General features: G+C 45.4%; 1 protein-coding gene across 2 annotated transcripts in view; it reads right to left on the bottom strand.

The window, feature by feature from the left end:
- Window positions 1-17,998, bottom strand: part of shroom2a (shroom family member 2a) — a 219,124-nt gene that overhangs the window by 136,034 nt on the left and 65,092 nt on the right. The window contains exon 1 of one of the 2 annotated variants that reach the window (XM_060833407.1): window positions 5,422-5,489. The exons of the other annotated variant lie outside the window; for it this stretch is intronic. The gene's annotated coding sequence lies outside the window, so the exon portion shown is untranslated. Of the gene's footprint in view, window positions 1-5,421; window positions 5,490-17,998 lie in introns of those variants that run through there. 2 annotated transcript variants of the gene reach the window in all.

Here is a 17,998-nt window from a genome sequence, read left to right as displayed (position 1 = left end):
CAGCACCCGGCCTCATATCCCTCCAAACCCTTCCTATTCATATACCCACGCAAAAACCTCTTAAATGTTGCAATTGTACCAGCCTCCACCACTTCCTCTGGCAGCTCATTCCACACTCTCACCACCCTCTGTGTGAAAAAGTTGCCCCTTTGGTCCCTTTTATATCTTTCCCCTCTCACCCTAAACCAATGCCCTCCAGTTCTGGCATCCCCAACCCCAGGGAAAAGACCTTGCCTATTTATCCTATCCATGCCCCTCATGATTTTGTAAACCTCTATAACGTCACCCCTCAACCTCCGATGCTCCAGGGAAAACAGCCCCGGCCCTGTTCAGCCTCTCCCTATAAGCTCAAGTTCTCCAACCCTGGCAACATCCTTGTAAATCTTTTCTGAACCCTTTCAAGTGTCACAATATCTTTCCGATAGGAAGGAGACCAGAACTGCACACAATATTCCAACAGTGGCCTAACCAATGTCCTGTGCAGCCGTAACATAACCTCCCAACTCCTGTACTCAATACTCTGACCAATAAAGGAAAGCATACCAAACGCCTTCTTCACTATCCTATCTACCTGCCACTCCACTTTCAAGGAGCTATGAACCTGCACTCCAAGGTCTCTTTGTTCAACAACACTCCCTAGGACCTTACCATTAAGTGTATAAGCCCTGCTAAGATTTGCTTTCCTAAAATACAGCACCTCGCATTTATCTGGATTAAACTCCATCTGCCACTTCTCAGCCCATTGGCCCATCTGATCAAGATCCTGTTGTAATCTGAGGTTACCTTCTTCGCTGTCCACTACACCTCCAATTTTGGTGTCATCTGCAAACTTACTAACTGTACCTCTTATGCTCACATCCAAATCATTTATATAAATGACAAAAAGTAGTGGACCCAGCATCGATCCTTGTGGCATTCCACTGGTCACAGGTCTCCAGTCTGAAAAACAACCCTCCACCACCACCCTCTGTCTTCTACCTTTGAGCCAGTTCTACATCCAAATGGCTAGTTCTCCCTGTATTCCAAGAGATCTAACCTTGCTAATCAGTCTCCCATGGGGAACCTTGTTGAATGCCTTACTGAAGTCCATATAGATCACATCTACTTGCTCTACCCTCATCAATCCTCTTCCTCTTTGTTACTTCTTCAAAAAACTCAATCAAGTTTGTGAGACATGATTTCCCACGCACAAAGCCATGTTGACTATCCCTAATGAGTCCTTGCCTTTCCAAACACTTTTGTCCCATCTTTGCCCACTCACTTAACCTATCAATATGTTCTTTGTAACCTCCTATTATGTCCTCTTCACAACTTGCTTTCCCACCTATCTTAGTGTCATCCAAGTATACCTCTGATCCCTTCACTGAGTTCATTGATAACAATCAGCAAAATGTAATGGACCAGACCAAATCCCCTCAACTATATTAAGATGGTCATCTAGACCCTGACCTTTTCTTATTTTAAAGCCAAGTGTAAAGTATTGCATCCAGATGAAATCTGACTGGTCAAAATACTTGACGTAAAGTAAGACACACTCCATTCATACACCATCGTTAAAATGCAACAAAAGAAAGAAGAAATTGGAATAACCTAACTCAACTGGAAAACTTAAGAGAATTGTAGAAAATTTAATTACTAAACAGAAACTGTTCCAACAGTGAAACAGCCCACAAACACACCCTTGGAAAAAAGCAAAATCAGTAAAACAGATAGTCTCACATGCAATTCTAGGAGCAGGAGGAGAACCCCAGCTTTTAGCTGTAACAGAGAGAGGAAGAAGAGATTCCACAACCAGCTTCAAGACCCCAGTGACTGCTAAAAGCTAAAACTAAAGATCCTGGTTCTGTGGGAGCTCGACCCCACCCAGTCAGGCTGCTTCTATTGCTCCAACTAGAAAAAACCCAACATAAGTACTTTATGAGTTCTTAATAGACTGCTCCACACCTCTGATTACATCCTCTCTTTCAAAAAAAAGGACAAAATATACCTCTTGAAGACATCTTATCATCTCAAAAGGTTCGAATGGAACATAAACTCTGACATGGAAGGAGTGGGCTGAATGGCCTGTTTCTATGCCAGCATGTCCCACATATTTTTCTACCATACAATGAACACACTTCAAAAAGAACTTGACCGAGTGTTGTTGTACAAGGTGCTAGGTTCTAGTGTTAATGCTAACATTGAGCACTGCCTGATATGATGAGATTGTAAGATTTAGGCTGCGAAAAAGTCTTTGGACTTTGAAGGAGATGGACCTGCCGACTTCATCTCCCTCAATCTTAGTAACAAAACTGAACTATTAATGTTACTTGAACCCGACTGCTACCACAGATCTTATCGGAGACAACAGTTGCTTTGCGCTCTCATTAAACAACCTTGTGGTTTTCCTCGACCACATTAGAGTAGCCAGTCCCTTTACATCTCAACCTAAAAGTAGGATGTGGTGAAGATTCATTCTGCAATGACTATGAAGCAATTTCAAGCAGTCTAGAGTGACCAAAAGAGTTTCCATAAATGGAAGCCATTTCTTTCTTCTGTGGGCCACACGCATGACTCCCATCATGCATTTCTTCCCCATTTTTAGGCAAGGTGTTTAGCCTTGTGCCTATCACACCTCTTACCTTTCTCACTTGTGCGAGATGGGACTGGCGAAAGGAAGGAGCACACGGAAAAGGAACTGAAGGGAAAACACGCGCAAGTCGACCGAACGGGCAAAAGGCAGGAGAGCAGGGCGAGCTACGTGGACATGAAAATGATCGATGTGTGTGTCCAGGAGGCTGGAACCGAACCCCTCACCCAAACATGTCAGACCTTTCCGGAGAGTGAAATCGTCATCACAACGTGACATGCCCAATGCGTTGACAATTGCAACTGCGCGCCAATGTTGCTACAGGCCTGCCCATTTGCAAGATGCAGGGGTTTGGGGATATTGTAGAACTGTCCAACTACAGCTCAAGTCATTTTAACACAGCAGGTCTGGATTCAGACTCAGAAAACAGTTCCCAGTATTTAGAGTTGTACTGACAAAAATAGCACTGGGAGGTGGATGTTTTAGCTGCTTATCTACAGACACTGAGTACGGCTGACACCAGCAATGGGAAACTTATCCAGTGAACAATTACATTCCAACAGTACTCACAGACTTCTGATGCTTAGCCCCATCATAACTTACAATGTCTCTCTCTTTTATTTGGTGTATGTGGGAGTAAGAAGGGTGCACAAGCATCGTCAGCTTAAGAGTCTGTGTGTGTGTGTGTGTGTGAGAATGAGAGAGAGAGAGTATGTGTGTCTGTGCGTGTGTGTGTGAAAGAGAGAGTGTGTGTGTGTGTGTGTGAGAGAGAGAGAGTGTGTATGTGTGTGTCTCTGTGTGTGTGTGTCTGTGTGTGTGTGAGAGTGAGAGTGTGTGTGTCTGTGTGTGCGCGAGAGTGAGAGAGTGTGTGTGTCTGTGTGTGTGTGTGTGAGAGAGAGTGAGAGAGAGCACGTGTGTCTGTGTGTGTGAGAGTGAGAGTGTGTGTGTGTGTGTGAGAGTCTGTGTGTGTGTGTGTGAGAGAGTGTGTGTGTGTGTGTGTGTGTGTGTGTGTGTGTGTGTGTGTGAGAGAGAGAGAGAGAGAGAGAGAGAGTGTGAGTGTGAGAGAGTGTGTGTGTGTGAGTGAGAGTATGTGTGTGTCTGTGTGTGAGAGAGAGTGAGAGAGTGTGTCTGTGTGTGTGTGTGTGTGTGTGTGTGTCTGTGTCTGTGTGAGTGTGTGTGTGTGAGAGAGAGAGCGTGTGTGTGTGTGAGAGAGAGAGAATGAGTGTGTGTGTGTGTCTGGGTGTGAGTCTCTGTGTTTGTGTGAGAGAATGAGAGAGAGAGTGAGTGTGAGAGTGAGAGAGAGTGTGTGTCTCTGTGTGTGTGTGTGAGAGAGTGAGAGTGTGTGTGTGTGTGTGTGTGTGTGTGTGTGTGTCTGGGTGTGAGTCTCTGTGTGTGTGAGAGAATGAGAGAGTGAGTGTGAGAGTGAGAGAGAGAGTGTGTGTCTGTGTGTGTGTGTCTCTCTGTGTGTGTGAGAGAGAGTGTGTGTCTGTGTGTGTGTCTCTCTGTGTGTGTGTGAGAGTGAGAGTGTGTGTGTGTGTGTGTGTGTGTGTGTGTGTGTGTGTGTGTGTTGCCAGAGGGATCTGTTTGGAAGGTTAAGAAACACAGTAATGCATTTCTCATTGACACACACGGGAAAGAGAGAGAAGGGAGAAAATGTGGGGGAAGGGAAGAAACGTTGTGACATGATTTGAGACATGGGTCACAGAAACATAATAAAGGTTGGAGAATGAGATTGCGAGGAGGAGAAAGATCCGAGCTAGCAGTAATTAAGACCAGCTCAAAGCTAACTGTCAGCATCTTGAGAAAGGAGTGCAACTCTAAATTGCATTAAGAATGTACTCAGAAAAGTGGAAACACTTGAAGCAAAACCATGGTCCACAAAACTCAGCAAACAAAAGACAAATGGTCAACCAAATAAATCAAACTATTTGAAAGCCTTTGAGTTCATTGAGAAAATGAGTTGAGAATATTAAACAATCAGAAGGATTACAATAATACAAGCAATTCAATAAAATATGTCTGACGGGAGAACTTAGAGGTGTATAAAATCATGCAGGGCATGGATATTAAGGGTTTTTTTTCCCTGGGGTGGGTGAGTCCAAACATAGAGGGCATAAGTTTCAGGTGGAGGGGAAGGATTTAAAAGCGACCCAAGGGGCAACCTTTTCACACAGAGGATGGTGTGTGTATGGAATGAGCTGCCACACGAAGTGGTGGAGACTGGTACAATTACAGCATTTAAAAGGCATCTGGATGGGTATATGAATAGGAAGGGTTTAGAGGGATATGGGCCGGGTGCTGGTCAATGGGACAGGTCAGATCGGGATATTTGGTTGGCATGGACGAGTTGGGCTGAAGGATCAGTTTCTGCACTGTACATCTCTATGACTTGAATACATTGTATGACTCTATGCCCTTTCATGGTACGGGGTAATCAAGAATCAGGAGACAAGGTAAATATTTGTGCTTGTCCACTGTGAAGTAAAATCTGGAAACACAACTCATTTTTTTGTGTAAAAGGGCAGTGTAAAGCCTCAGTCTCTGAAGCCTGTTGTGGTGGGGGTTGCAGCAACAAAGCAGGGGGTGAAATGACAGGATTTTAAATTCCAGATCGAACATTTTCCACAGGCCATACTGAAACACTTCACTTTTCCAACTAAAGCCAAAATTCTCATCGAGGAGCGACCAGAACATTAAAAGTGAAAACATAAATACCCTGGATACGAACGAGAATACTTTTAATGTGAATGCCGTCATTCAACAAGTTATTCCTGTTAGATTTGCTATTCCTCTTTTATGCAATTCTCCCATTTCTCATATTTCCCTCCTCATTGACACTCCTTAAAACTTACCTCTTCAACAAAACATTTAGTCAGCTCTCCAGTATCTCTCACAGCACAGCTTCAACTGTGAGTTAAACACACCTACAAAATGCCTCAGGGAAGTTTCCCTGGATTAAAGGCACCAGATAGAGGGGAGCAGTGGTTATGGGTGAATGGGGAAACGTCAGCACTTGCAATAAACATGGCCTCATCAGGGCAGTACTCAGACACAAATGTGGGAGACAGGCAACTGCTTGCGTTCAGGAGTGATCCCATTAATGACGCTTTATTAAAAACTCAAAACTCCTCCTGCCTGGAATGAGGAGGGACACATTTTTCTCTCTGCTTTTCAGAGGATCTGTTCTTCTCTTACTGATCTCGATCACTACCTCTTTTTTTTAAGGAAACCAAAAACTGCACATCTTCCTCTCCTGCCATTTTGTCTGTGTTCATTTGCTGGATGTGGATACCACCGGCAGGGGCAGTATTTCTTGCGCTGCTCTTGTGATGGTGGTGGGGAGTTATCTTCTAGAATCGCTGTAATACTCTGGGGCAGGGGAGGAGTTAGGACACCCACTGTGCTGTCAGGAAGGGATTCTAACATTTGACTCAGTGACAGTGAAGGGATGGCGATATATTTCCAGTTCAAGATGGCGAGTGGCTTAGAGTGGACCTTATGGGTGATGGCACTCCCACATACCTGCTGCCCTTGTCCTTCTGTGTTGTACAGGTTTTAGATTGTGAAGGTGCTGTTGAAGCACTGCAGTGTATCTTGTCAGTGGTACACAGCACTGTCTGGGTGTTAGTGCTGTGGCAGGCTAATGCTTGAAAACATCGCTCTTCCACACACTTCGCCCCTTGGCTTCTGCTCTTTTCTTGTTAACAGAATCACCGAATTTCTACAGAGCAGATGTGCCCATTTTGTCTGCACAAAGCCTCCAGTTCAGCATTTCACTTTGCACCATTCTCAGCTTCAAGCTGTAACTCAGCAGATTGCTTCTTTTCAAATCAGCACCTGATTCCCTTTTGCAGGGTCAAACCAGCCTCAACTATTCTCAGCCAGTGTATCCCAGGCCCTAAACCTCGCTGTGTGACCCTAAACCTCACTGTGTGACCCTAACTGTCACTGTGTGGAAGATGTCTTATGCTTTTTGTGTTAGTCATTCATGGGATGAGGGTGTCACTGCCCATCCCTAATTGCCCAGAGGGCACTTTGATGTCAACCACATTGCTGTGGGTCTGGAGTCACACATAGGCCAGACCAGGTAAGGATGGCAGCTTCCTTCCCTCAAGGACATTAGTGAGCAAGATGGGATTTTTTTTAACCATTTGCAATGGTTTTATGGTCACCATTCGACTCTTAATACTCAATTTTGTTTTTAAACTGAATTCAAATTCCACCACATGCTATCGTCGGATTCGAACCTGGGTCTCTAGACCATTACTAGCACCTCTGGTTTAATGATCTAGTGATAATACTGCTAGGCCATCACCTCAAGGCACTGAAACAAATCCAAGCTGCTTCACAGCTGAACACAGGATCTGACCTGACACACGAGCGAGAAAGTGCTGCCTTTCTGATTTGAAGTGAAACTAAGTCCTCGCTCTCGGTTTTACACTCTCCATGACTTTATTTTCAAAGTGTAGGCCTTCAGCGTCTGCTCTCAAGCACCAGCCAAAAATCTAATCACTCACTCATTTCCCGTGGGCTCCTAGTGTTCACCAATGCAGAGTGCCACATTCATCTAGATCACTAGCTTTAGAGTTAGTTCATTGGATGTAATTCACTCAGGACTGACAGAATGTGATGTGACATTATATAAATGTTCTCATCCTTCCCCTATTTTAAAAAGGAGACTGATAGACTGCTGAATGCAAATATAAAGACGATAAAACAACATGAACTTATTTAGCTGCATCTGCAGAAACAAATTATAAATAGACACTTCTGAATGACAATAATATTACCTAAAGCATGCTACAAACATTTGCACTGCAGCACTTATGATGTCAATGGTCTATAAGTCAGCTACAGGGCAATATTCATTCCTGAAGAAGGGCTTATGCCCAAAACGTCGAATCTCCTGTTCCTTGGATGCTGCCTGACCTGCTGCGCTTTTCCAGCAACACATTTTCAGCTCTGATCTCCAGCATCTGCAGACCTCACTTTCTGCAATATACACAATATAACAGAGACTGAGGCACTAAGTCCAGGCTGACTGAGGGACTGCAGCACTATTATGGGTGCTGTCTTTTGGATGAGACACTAAACCAATATTCTGTCAGGTGGATCTAAAAGATCCCAGACACTGCGTCGAAGAGGAACAGTGGCCCTTTTCCTCAGTACCTCGATCAATACAGACCCCTCAACCAATACCACCGCCCCCCACCCCAACCAAAGATACGACTGCAAAATATAAGCCAGGTCACAGCCCGAGAGCCGAGTGCAGTTCTGATTGCCTAACTCCAGAAAGAGCGTATCTGAACTAGCCAGGGATGTGTAGGACATGGACCAGGATGTGACCAGAATTAAAGACAATGCTGCTGTGAGCAAAGTTGGATAGGCTGGTGCTGTTCTTGGAAAAACAGGAGGCGGAGGGGAGACCTAACTAAAACGTACAAGATAATTTGGATAGAGGGGATGGGAAGGGTCTATTTACCTGAGCAGAACAGCCAGTAACGAGAGGCATAGACTGAAAGTGAATGGTAGAAAGATGAAGGAAATATCTGGTCACCCAGAGGGTGGTAGGGATCTGGAACATTTCCTCCTGAAAGGGCAGAAACCCTCGCCTACTTTACAACGTTTTTGGAGAATATGGACAAAGCAACATATCATCAGTTTACAATGTGTTTTGGCTGGCAGAAACACAATGGTCTCTTTCTGTGCCATAAATCTTCTATGGCTCGATTACAAATCATCAGTGCCGTAACTCCTATTTTCAAACAGTGACACTACATCCAAAAGAGAATGGAACACATTGACTGTCTTGCACTTTGAGGGGTGTCCTGTGGTAGTGAAAGGCGCTACAGAAACGCAAGTGCTTTCCTCTGACTGTTTATTCCTTCACGTCAACGACAGCCCTCAGCCCACAAGACAACTGGCAGCCGTCGTCTGCGGTTTGTGCTCCAAGTATATGGGATCATGCTACCGACATTGTGTACCAACGTCAGCATCGCAGTGGGCACAGAGCATCAGGGCACCCTCAGCATACGACAGCCTCAACAAGAGTGCTCCACAGGGAAGCTGTCTTTCTCTGGAGTATCAGGCCAGTTACCCAGCTGACACCCTGGCCGCGGTTGCTTTGTTTTGCAAATTGCCCGTGCTGGATTGTGAAAAAGCAGAGCACTTCCTGATTCTGCACAACATACCTGGGGCTGATGTTGCAACCGAGGGGAACCACTTCACTCCAAGAGTCATTTCACCACAACAACACAGCGACAGCCTAACCAGCCTGTCCTGTTGCTAAACCAACCTGCTGGGCTGTGCGAGGTGGAAATGCCCCTACCTCTGGATAAGGAGAGCTAGGTTCAAGCCTCACCTACCACAGAGCTTTGTCCAAACATTTCTGAATAATCGGTCTGGAATTTCTTTATTAATGTTCGAAATGTAAAAGCACAGGTTGTGGCTCCTAATTTTTCCAGGGTTTATTTCCTCTCCCCCCCCCATCAAATTCCACTCTTCCCTTGCTCAGCCCCATAAGACATGTAGTTTAAAAGCTTGCAGGCCTGATTTTCTGCATTCTGTCTTCATTATCAGGTCTCTAACAGCCCGAGTCTCTGACAGGAGGAGGTATTTCAGTGCGGAATGTTGAAGCCTCTCAACAAGAATACATTTTGCATGCCAATCATTTCTGCAGAACATAAACAACAGCCCACAAAGCTGACTTACACCTGATGTGGTAGCACAAGGTTAGCACACATCGAAGAGGCCCTGATCATGAGGAATTCAAGAGCTTTGAACTATCGCCTACTCTTCATTCAAACAGCGGCTCATGGGGTGGAGACAGGAGCTGCAGGGGGAGGTCAAACCAGAGCCAAAGAAGCCAGGAAGGTGATGGCAGCTGGGGCGATGGCTAACAGGAGAATTGAAACTCAGACTTCGCTCCCCGAGAGTCCTCAGTCTATATCAGTCTGCACACTCAGAGCGGTCATAAACTACAACTGAATCTTTATAACTCTTGCCAACACATTTGTTCTGGTGTTGTTTTTTCAAGTTTTGCATTAAACGTCATAGCAAAGTCACTCAGAGCCGGGTGCAAGAGCCCCCAGCAGTATGTTGGATTGGGATACTGGAGCACTCCCCATTGTCCTGGTCACTATTCACCCCTGAACCCATAACATTCAAGTTACCTTCCAGGTCATGACCTCACTGCAGCCTGTTGGGACTCTGTTCCATTGGCTATGGGATTTCCTGAATATTGAAGACATGGTACAAATTGCTCTTGTACAAACACATCATTTATTTCCGACAGACTTCAAAGAAATGCTGAAATGTTGCATCTTTCAAACTTCCATTATTTAACTGCTTCTAGCCTCCACCCTATCACAGATCTGTTTCCTACTTCCTGTCCCCTTCCCAGACGCTCAAAACTCTCTCAGTTCCATTGTTCTTTGGTTTTGACCTGAAATGTCAATTGTTTCTCTCTTTGAATGTTGTCTGACTTGTTGATTTTTGTTTTTGGGCTCTTTTGGTTGCTGCATTGGCGAGTTTTTGTGTTTGTGCGTCTTCAAGCCCAACCTGATACATTTCAGCCCAATGTTGACCACTAACACTGTTGCTTCATTGGGCGGAGGAGGCAGCCATTTTACATGAAGCACCATCTGCAAAATGGTGATGCAATGAATGGTGAGGGAACCAATCTATACAGAGGGCGAAACTTTAGTCATAACTCACACCTGGAGATGTCAACCTGAAGAGGGAGACCCAGAAGGTGATACCTTCAACAAGACGACACTACCGTTTCAGCGAGGAATGCATCACACTTTGACCCTTCAGGAGACCATAATCAGAGAAACTGAGCCACTTGGTAATTCAAATACTCAACATGACATGAAATCCTTGCAGCGCTCTGCGATTATCAGGAGGTCAGGTCACATTAAAAACCATCAGGGATCACTGAACAATCATTACTGAAGTCAGTTAAATCCATGGGAACTGCTCCACTCCAGCACGAGGTATCAAAGTCTCTGGTTTCATTCAGACAAAAGACAAAATATGGAACGGGAGCGATGATGTACATGCTTCATGGATGAGCTCTGACAAAATTCATAGTCCATTTTTTGAAGGAACCTGCCCTTTCTATTGTTGCACTTTTGCAGGATGGCTTCTGAAGTTAGCACAGGGAACGATCTTAAATTCACACAGAGCCCCTGCAGATTTGAGGCAGTGGCACTCCCAACAGGTGAATGGTATGGCTTGGGGATGGAAGACCGGAAAATGGAGGATAAAAACAGGAGGGAGATTTCCTGTGCATGGAGGGTATTCGATTTTTTCTATTCGTTGATGGGCGTCAATGGCTGGCCAACATTTACTACCCGTCCCAAGGTGCCCTTGAACCGAGTGGCTTGTTAGGCCATTTCAGAGGGCAAATAAGAGCCAATCACATTGTTGTAGGTCTGGAGTCACCAGACCAGGTGAGGATGGCAGTTTCCTTCCCTGAAGGACATGAGTGAGCCAGTGGGGATTTTCCAACAATCAGCAATAGTTTATGGTCTTCAGTAGATTCTTAATTCCAGATTTATAAATTGAATTCAAATTCAGCGCAGGATTGACTGGCACATAGTTTTAAGATATAAGGAGAAAGGTATAGAGGAGACGTCAGAGGTAGGTTCTTTATACAGAGTTGTGAATGCATGGAATGGGTTACCAAGGGTGGTGGTGGAAGCAGAGTCATTAGTGACATTGAAGCAACTGCTGGACATGCACATGGATAGCAGTGAGTTGAGAGGTGCGTAGGTTAAGTTATTATATTTTACATTAGGATAAAACCTCGGCAAAACATCGTGGGCCAAAGGGCCTGTTCTGTGCTGTAACTTTCCATGTTCTAAATTCCATGATCTGCCATGGTGGGATTTGAACATTAATTCTTTGGAACATTCAGCGAGTTTCTGGATTAATAGCCCAGTGATAATATCACTAGGCCATCACCTCCCAGATGTTTTAGCTTCGAAAAGATCTGCCTTTTATCTTTATTAAATGCGTCATAAATGCAAAGGGAATTTCAAACAACAGCCCGAAGTAGTGGTGGGAGACAAGTCGAAACGGACTGGATTGCGATTTCTCATGATTACAAAGGTAATGAAGGGCTGATGACCTTCTGAGGGTTACATCGCAAACACATTTTCTTGATTTCCCTTTGATGAATATGCAAGAACAGGAATTAAACTGTGTTGAGTGGGCTGCTGAGACTGAGCAGGTAAACCAACAGTTTAAGTTACCAATGTGTAATACTCAGAAAGGAATGCAAGCTATATTGGTACTGCCTTCAGCGATATACAAATGATGAGCTTTTGATTGTGCTCTATTGGAACTAGCCTGGATTCAAACCATTAAGGTACTGTGACAGTCAGAGTCAAAGATTTATCCACTGGCCACCCCAGTGCTGCAAGAAAAGAGACTCACTCACTCCGAGTGCAAGAAGTTATCCGTCTGGCTATCAGCTTGGATGCTGGAATTCAGGTACTCGCAAAAGGAATCTGAACAACAGAATTTCAATCAACCGGAAAACTAAAAACATCTTGAAATTGGTTACTGAATTACTAAGGTCAGATCTGCTGCAAAAGTCTCAATGTTCAACCATCCATTCTTTGTCAACATTGCAGAGACAGACCTGAACATTTTTTCAATTTCTTTTTATTTTTTTGGAATCACCTCTGTGTATCACTGATTCGTCTTGTGCTTTGTAATTAATAAACTCCTACATAGTTAATGCAAGGAAATCGGGTTATATTGGTTCCGATTCACATGGGTCTGGGAGAAAAGTAAGGGACGAAGGTAAGGGAAGGGCCCTGATTCTAAGTTAACTTGTTGCAGTGAATGAACCAGGGGGAGACAGCACATCTTGGGAGCTTAATGATTTAGGGCATGCTTTCGGGAACTCGGACAAAGTGAGGAAACCTGTCTGGCAAACCAGCACAGACACTGTCTGAACCCAATTATGGATTCTGTGTCTTCATTGCACTTAAAAAGTAACACTGCTCACATAATGTAATAAACCTCTTATATTACATATAATCCTCTCGTTCAGGTCCCAGTGAGCAATCTCATGCTCAGTTCGGTTTCAAGCAGGGAGAATGCATGACATAAGTTGGTTTCCGGTTTCATTTCTGGTATGCTCATAAGCTGCTAACAGTTTCAAAATCCATGCCTTAATTTTTGGTTTGTGCTCCAACCTCCAGACTCAAACATTCCAATGCTCTGGTGCCTGGCCTCTCACCTTCTCGTCTGCTTGAAAGATAAGGCTGAAGTATTTGGAACAAGCTTCAACCAGAAATGCTGAGTAGATGATCCATCTCAACCTCCTCCAGAGATCCCCAGCATTACAGACACCAGCCTTCAGCCAATTCAATTCACTCCACGTGGTATCACATGAAATGGTTGGAGGCACTGGATACTGCAAAGGCTGTGGGCTCAGACAACATTCCGGTAATAATACTTGAAGACATGTGTTCCCGAACTTGCCGTTCCCCTAGCCAAGCAGTTCCAGTACAGTTACAACACTGACATCAACCCGACAATGTGGAAAATTGCTCAAGTATGCCCTGTACATAAAAGCAGAACAAATCTAACTCAGCTAAATGCTGCTCAAACAGTCTACTCTTGATCATCAGTAAAGTGATGAAAGGTGTATTAACAATGCTTTCAAGCAGCACCTGCTCAGCAATAACCTGCTCAGCGATGCCCAGTCTGGGTTCCACCAGGGCCACTCAGCTCCTGACCTCATTACAGCCTTGGTTCAAACATGGACAAAAAAGCTGAATTCCTGGAGTGAGTGTGACAGCCCTTGACATCAAGGCTGCATTCAACAGAGTGTGGCATCAAGGAGCCTGAGCAAAACTGGAGTCAATGGGTAACGGGGGCAAATGCTCCACTGGTTGGAGTCACACCTATCACATAGGAAGATGGTTGTGATAGATGGAGGTCAGTCATCTCCACAACATCTCCTCTAGAGGATTTCCTCAGGTTAGTGTCCTCGGCCCAACCATCTTCAGCTGCTTCATCAATAGCCTCCCTTACCTGATAAGGTCAGGAATGGTGGCGTTTGCTGACAGCTGTACAATGGTCAGCACCATTCACGAATCCTCAAATACTGAAGGGATCAGTGTTCAAATGCAACATAATGTGAGCGATATCCAGTTGTCAGCTTATATGTAACATTCATGTTATGCAAGTGCCAGAAAATAACCACCTCCATCAAGACAGAATCTAACCTCTCCTTGACATTCAATGGCATTACCACTGCTCAAACCCCTCCTATTAATATCCTGGGAAGGTTAACTACTGACCAGAAACTAAATTGGACAAAATCATATAAATACTGTGGCTACAAGAGCAGGTCAGAGACAAGGAATCCTGAGTGAGTAATGGGCTTCCTGACCCGCTACAATTTGCCAGTCAGGAATGTGCTGGAAAACTGCACATTTAACTGCAGGGTGCAACTTGACCAACAATCAAGAAGCTTGAACTATCCAGGTCAAAGCTGCCTGATTAACTGGTACCAGATGCAACTCCTTCAACTTTCACTCCCTCCATCTCTGCATGGTGATCGTAATGACACCTACAAGATACACAGACTCAAGTTCTTTCAACAACACCTTCCAAACAGATGAACACTTCCATCTAGAAGGACAAGGGCAGCAGATATGTGGGAACAGCACCACCTCCAAGCCACTCATCATCCTAACTTGGACATATATCACCATTCCCTTCCTGTTGTTGTTCTGGAACCCCCTCCCTGGACATGCCAAGACACACAGCTGCTTAAAGAGGCAGCCCACCACCACCACCACCACCACCTTCCCTAGGGAATTAGGGATGGGTATTCACTGCTGTCTTCGCCAATGACACATACACATACCGTGAACAAATAATTTTAGAAAGAAAGGCAATGCCATGGTGAAATCTGGCATGTGCAAGGATCCAGTGTTGGAGGAATATTGAGGCTGTGCAGGCCAGGAAGCAGTTCCAGGACACAGAAGGGCAAGTGGATTTGAACAAGTGGAAGGAGATATAATTGACATGCCGAGGGATCAGACACCAAAGTAGGCCAGTGAGTACAAGGTGAACAAAATTTGGCATGTGCTAGAATACAAACAGAGTTTTGGAAACATTTAAGGACAGTGGATTATGGCTGGTACAGGGTCTACTTGGTGCTCTCAGTGTGTAAGTGCCAGTGGAAGTCCCAACATACAGCAACTGTCAAACTATTGCTGCAATCTCTGGCAGTCTGAACGGATGCAAAGTGTGAGGACAAAGACGGTTACTGCAATAACACCGAGTCTGTCCATTGCTTATGACAGTTCAGAAAATACCCCTCAGTTTTGGTGTCCTTTTATAAAGGGTACTCGTCTGGAGGAACTGAAAAAGGTCTTCTGTAATCTTGCCAGAATCCTAACGCAGTCTTCATCAGCTTGATATCTCGAAGAAGCCAAAGAAATCTGGAACTCTGACATTGGTTACATGTCTCAGAAACAAACATTGCTTGGGGCCTTATTTCATCATATGTCATTCCCCACACTGAGCAATGTGGCACGCCTTGACATAAACAGTCTTGCTCAATGCTACAGCTCCTTTTAAGCACCGACCATTAACTGAGGTGTGATCAGCTTGTTCTGCAATGAATTATTCCCATAAAGCAGGCAGAAAACCCAGGGGAATGACATACACTTCAAATTTCTGCTTTCCATCCCTCAACGTCCCGCCCAGCTAATTTTATTGCTGTGGCTTGCTAATACTTTGGCAGAGATAATATTCCCCAGCGACAAGGCAATACCAAACAAACACATTGAGCACAATCGGCCAGCAATTACTGCAGCAGCAGTTAGCACACACCAATCTTCTGCTACTGTATCTTTCCACAGCCAGAGGCTTCCTTTACTCTGTGATGTTTGTAGGCAGGACACAGAGTGAAGTACAAACTCTCACAGTATCTTATTGATCCCTCTATCTTATCTGTTCTCTGATAGAGCTACCAACTCATCTGGAAGTTCCAGCAATTAAAGGTCAATCTCCAGGACACTGCAGCAAGCAACACACAGAAAATTTCAGGGTGTTAAGACTATAGTTTCAATAGATAATAGGTGCAGGAGTAGGCCATTCAGCCCTTTGAGCCTGCACCGCCATTCAACATGATCATGGCTGATCATCCTTAATCAGTATCCTGTTCCTGCCTTATCTCCATAACCCTTGATTCCACTATTCTTGAGAGCTCTATCCAACTCTTTCTTAAAAGAATCCAGAGACTGGGACCTTACTGCCCTCTAGGGCAGAGCATTCCACACAGCCACCACTCTCTGGGTGAAGAAATTTCTCCTCCTCTCTGTCCTAAATAGTCTACCCTGCATTGTTAAGCTGTGTCTTCTGGTTCGGCACACAACCATCAGTGGAAACATTATGCGTAAAAAAGCACTTGAGCACTTCTAATAAATGCTAAATGCAGGAAAACATTGTTGATTTACAGTCACAAATCAGTCAATGGTATTGCTGAGTGTCTCCACCTTTTGATTACCTGTGGGAGGGGACATGTTCACAAACATCACTGGGAACAAGGTCAAAGATTCTTCTAAAAGGATTTGGAGAGGTTGAGTGAGTGAGCAAACGTTTGGCAGAGTATAAATTGGAAAACCTCGTGAAGTCCACTTTGGCAGGAAGAACAGAAAAAGTGAATATGAATGAAGTGGGACAGGAAAACACTGCAGGACAGGGGGAATCTGGATGTCCTTGTGCATGAACTGCAGCACATTTGTATACAGACTCAGCAAGTCATTGGGAAGGGAAATTCAACAACAGCCTTGATTGTGTACAACTAGGGAAGCTCTACTGCAGTTAAGTACTGTGGAGCTTTGGTCTTGTGTGGGACATAATTCCTAGATAGTTCTCCAGGTTCATTCCTGTGCTGAAAGGATTGCCAGATGAGGAAAGATTGGTTAGGTTTAACCAATCAACACGGACATTTACTATAAACCGACCGACTCCCACAGCTACCTAGACTACACCTCCTCCCACCCTGCCCCCTGTGAAAACGCCATCCCATATTCCCAATTCCTTTGTATCCACCGCATCTGCTCCCAGGAGGACCAGTTCCAATACCGAACAACCCCGATGTCCACCTTCTTCAAAGACTGCAATTTCCCCCCAGACGTGATCGACGATGCCCTCCACCACATCTCCTCCACTTCCCGCTCCTCCGCCCGTGAGCCCTGCCCCTTCAATTGCCACCAGGACAGAACCCCACTGGTCCTCACCTACCACCCCACCAACCTCCAGATACATCATAGCATCCGTCGTCATTTCCGCCACCTCCAAACGGACCCCACCACCAAGGATATATTTCCCTCCCCTCCCCTATCAGCATTCAGGAGAGACCACTCCCTCCGCGACTCCCTCATCAGGTCCACACCTCCCACCAACCCAACCTCCACTCCCGGCACCTTCCCCTGCAACCGCAAGAAATGCAAAACTTGCGCCCACACCTCTCCCCTTACTTCCCTCCAAGGCCCCAAGGGATCCTTCCATATCTGCCACAAATTCACCTGCACCTCCACACACATCACTTACTGCATCCACTGCACCCGAAGTGGCTTTCCTCTATACTGGGGAGTCAGGCCGCCTACTTGCGGAACGTTTCAGAGAACACATCTGGGACACCCGCATCAACCAACCCAACTGCCCCGTGGCTGAACACTTCAACTCCCCCTCCCACTCCACCAAGGACATGCAGGTCCTTGGACTCCTCCATCGCCAGACCATAGCAACATGACGGCTGGAGGAAGAGAGCCTCATCTTCCGCCTAGGAACCCTTCAACCACAAGGGATGAACTCAGATTTCTCCAGTTTCCTCATTCCCCCTCCCCCCACCTTGTCTCAGTCCCAACCCTCGAATTCAGCACCACCTCCCTAACCTGCAATCTTCTTCCTGACCTCTCCACCCCCATCCCCACTCCGGCCTGTTACCCTTACCTTAACCTCCTTCCACCTATCGCATTTCCAATGCGCCTCTCCCAAGTCCCTCCTTCCTACCTTTTATCTTAGCCTGCTTGGCACACTTTCCTCATTCCTGAAGAAGGGCTCATGCCCGAAACGTCGATTCTCCTGCTCCTTGGATGCTGCCTGACCTGCTGCACTTTTCCAGCAACACATTTTCAGCTCTGATCTCCAGCATCTGCAGTCCTCGCTTTCTCCTAGGTTTAACCTATACTTGTTGGAAAAATGAGAAGTGACATATAATAGTCAGAAAGTGATGGAATACACGCCACTTGCTGGAATAGATGCAGTTACACCAATACTCAAGAATACAACCATCTCAAGAACTCCACACCATCCAGGGTAAGGCAGCCCACTTCGCTGGCACCACAGCCACTACCTTCCACTGCCCAGGCACAGGGGCAG

Source organism: Hemiscyllium ocellatum, chromosome 12 (genome assembly GCF_020745735.1).
Source record: "Hemiscyllium ocellatum isolate sHemOce1 chromosome 12, sHemOce1.pat.X.cur, whole genome shotgun sequence".
Lineage (NCBI taxonomy): Eukaryota > Metazoa > Chordata > Chondrichthyes > Orectolobiformes > Hemiscylliidae > Hemiscyllium > Hemiscyllium ocellatum.
Note: the sequence above shows the minus strand (reverse complement) of the source record. Positions and strands in the feature narration are given on the sequence as shown.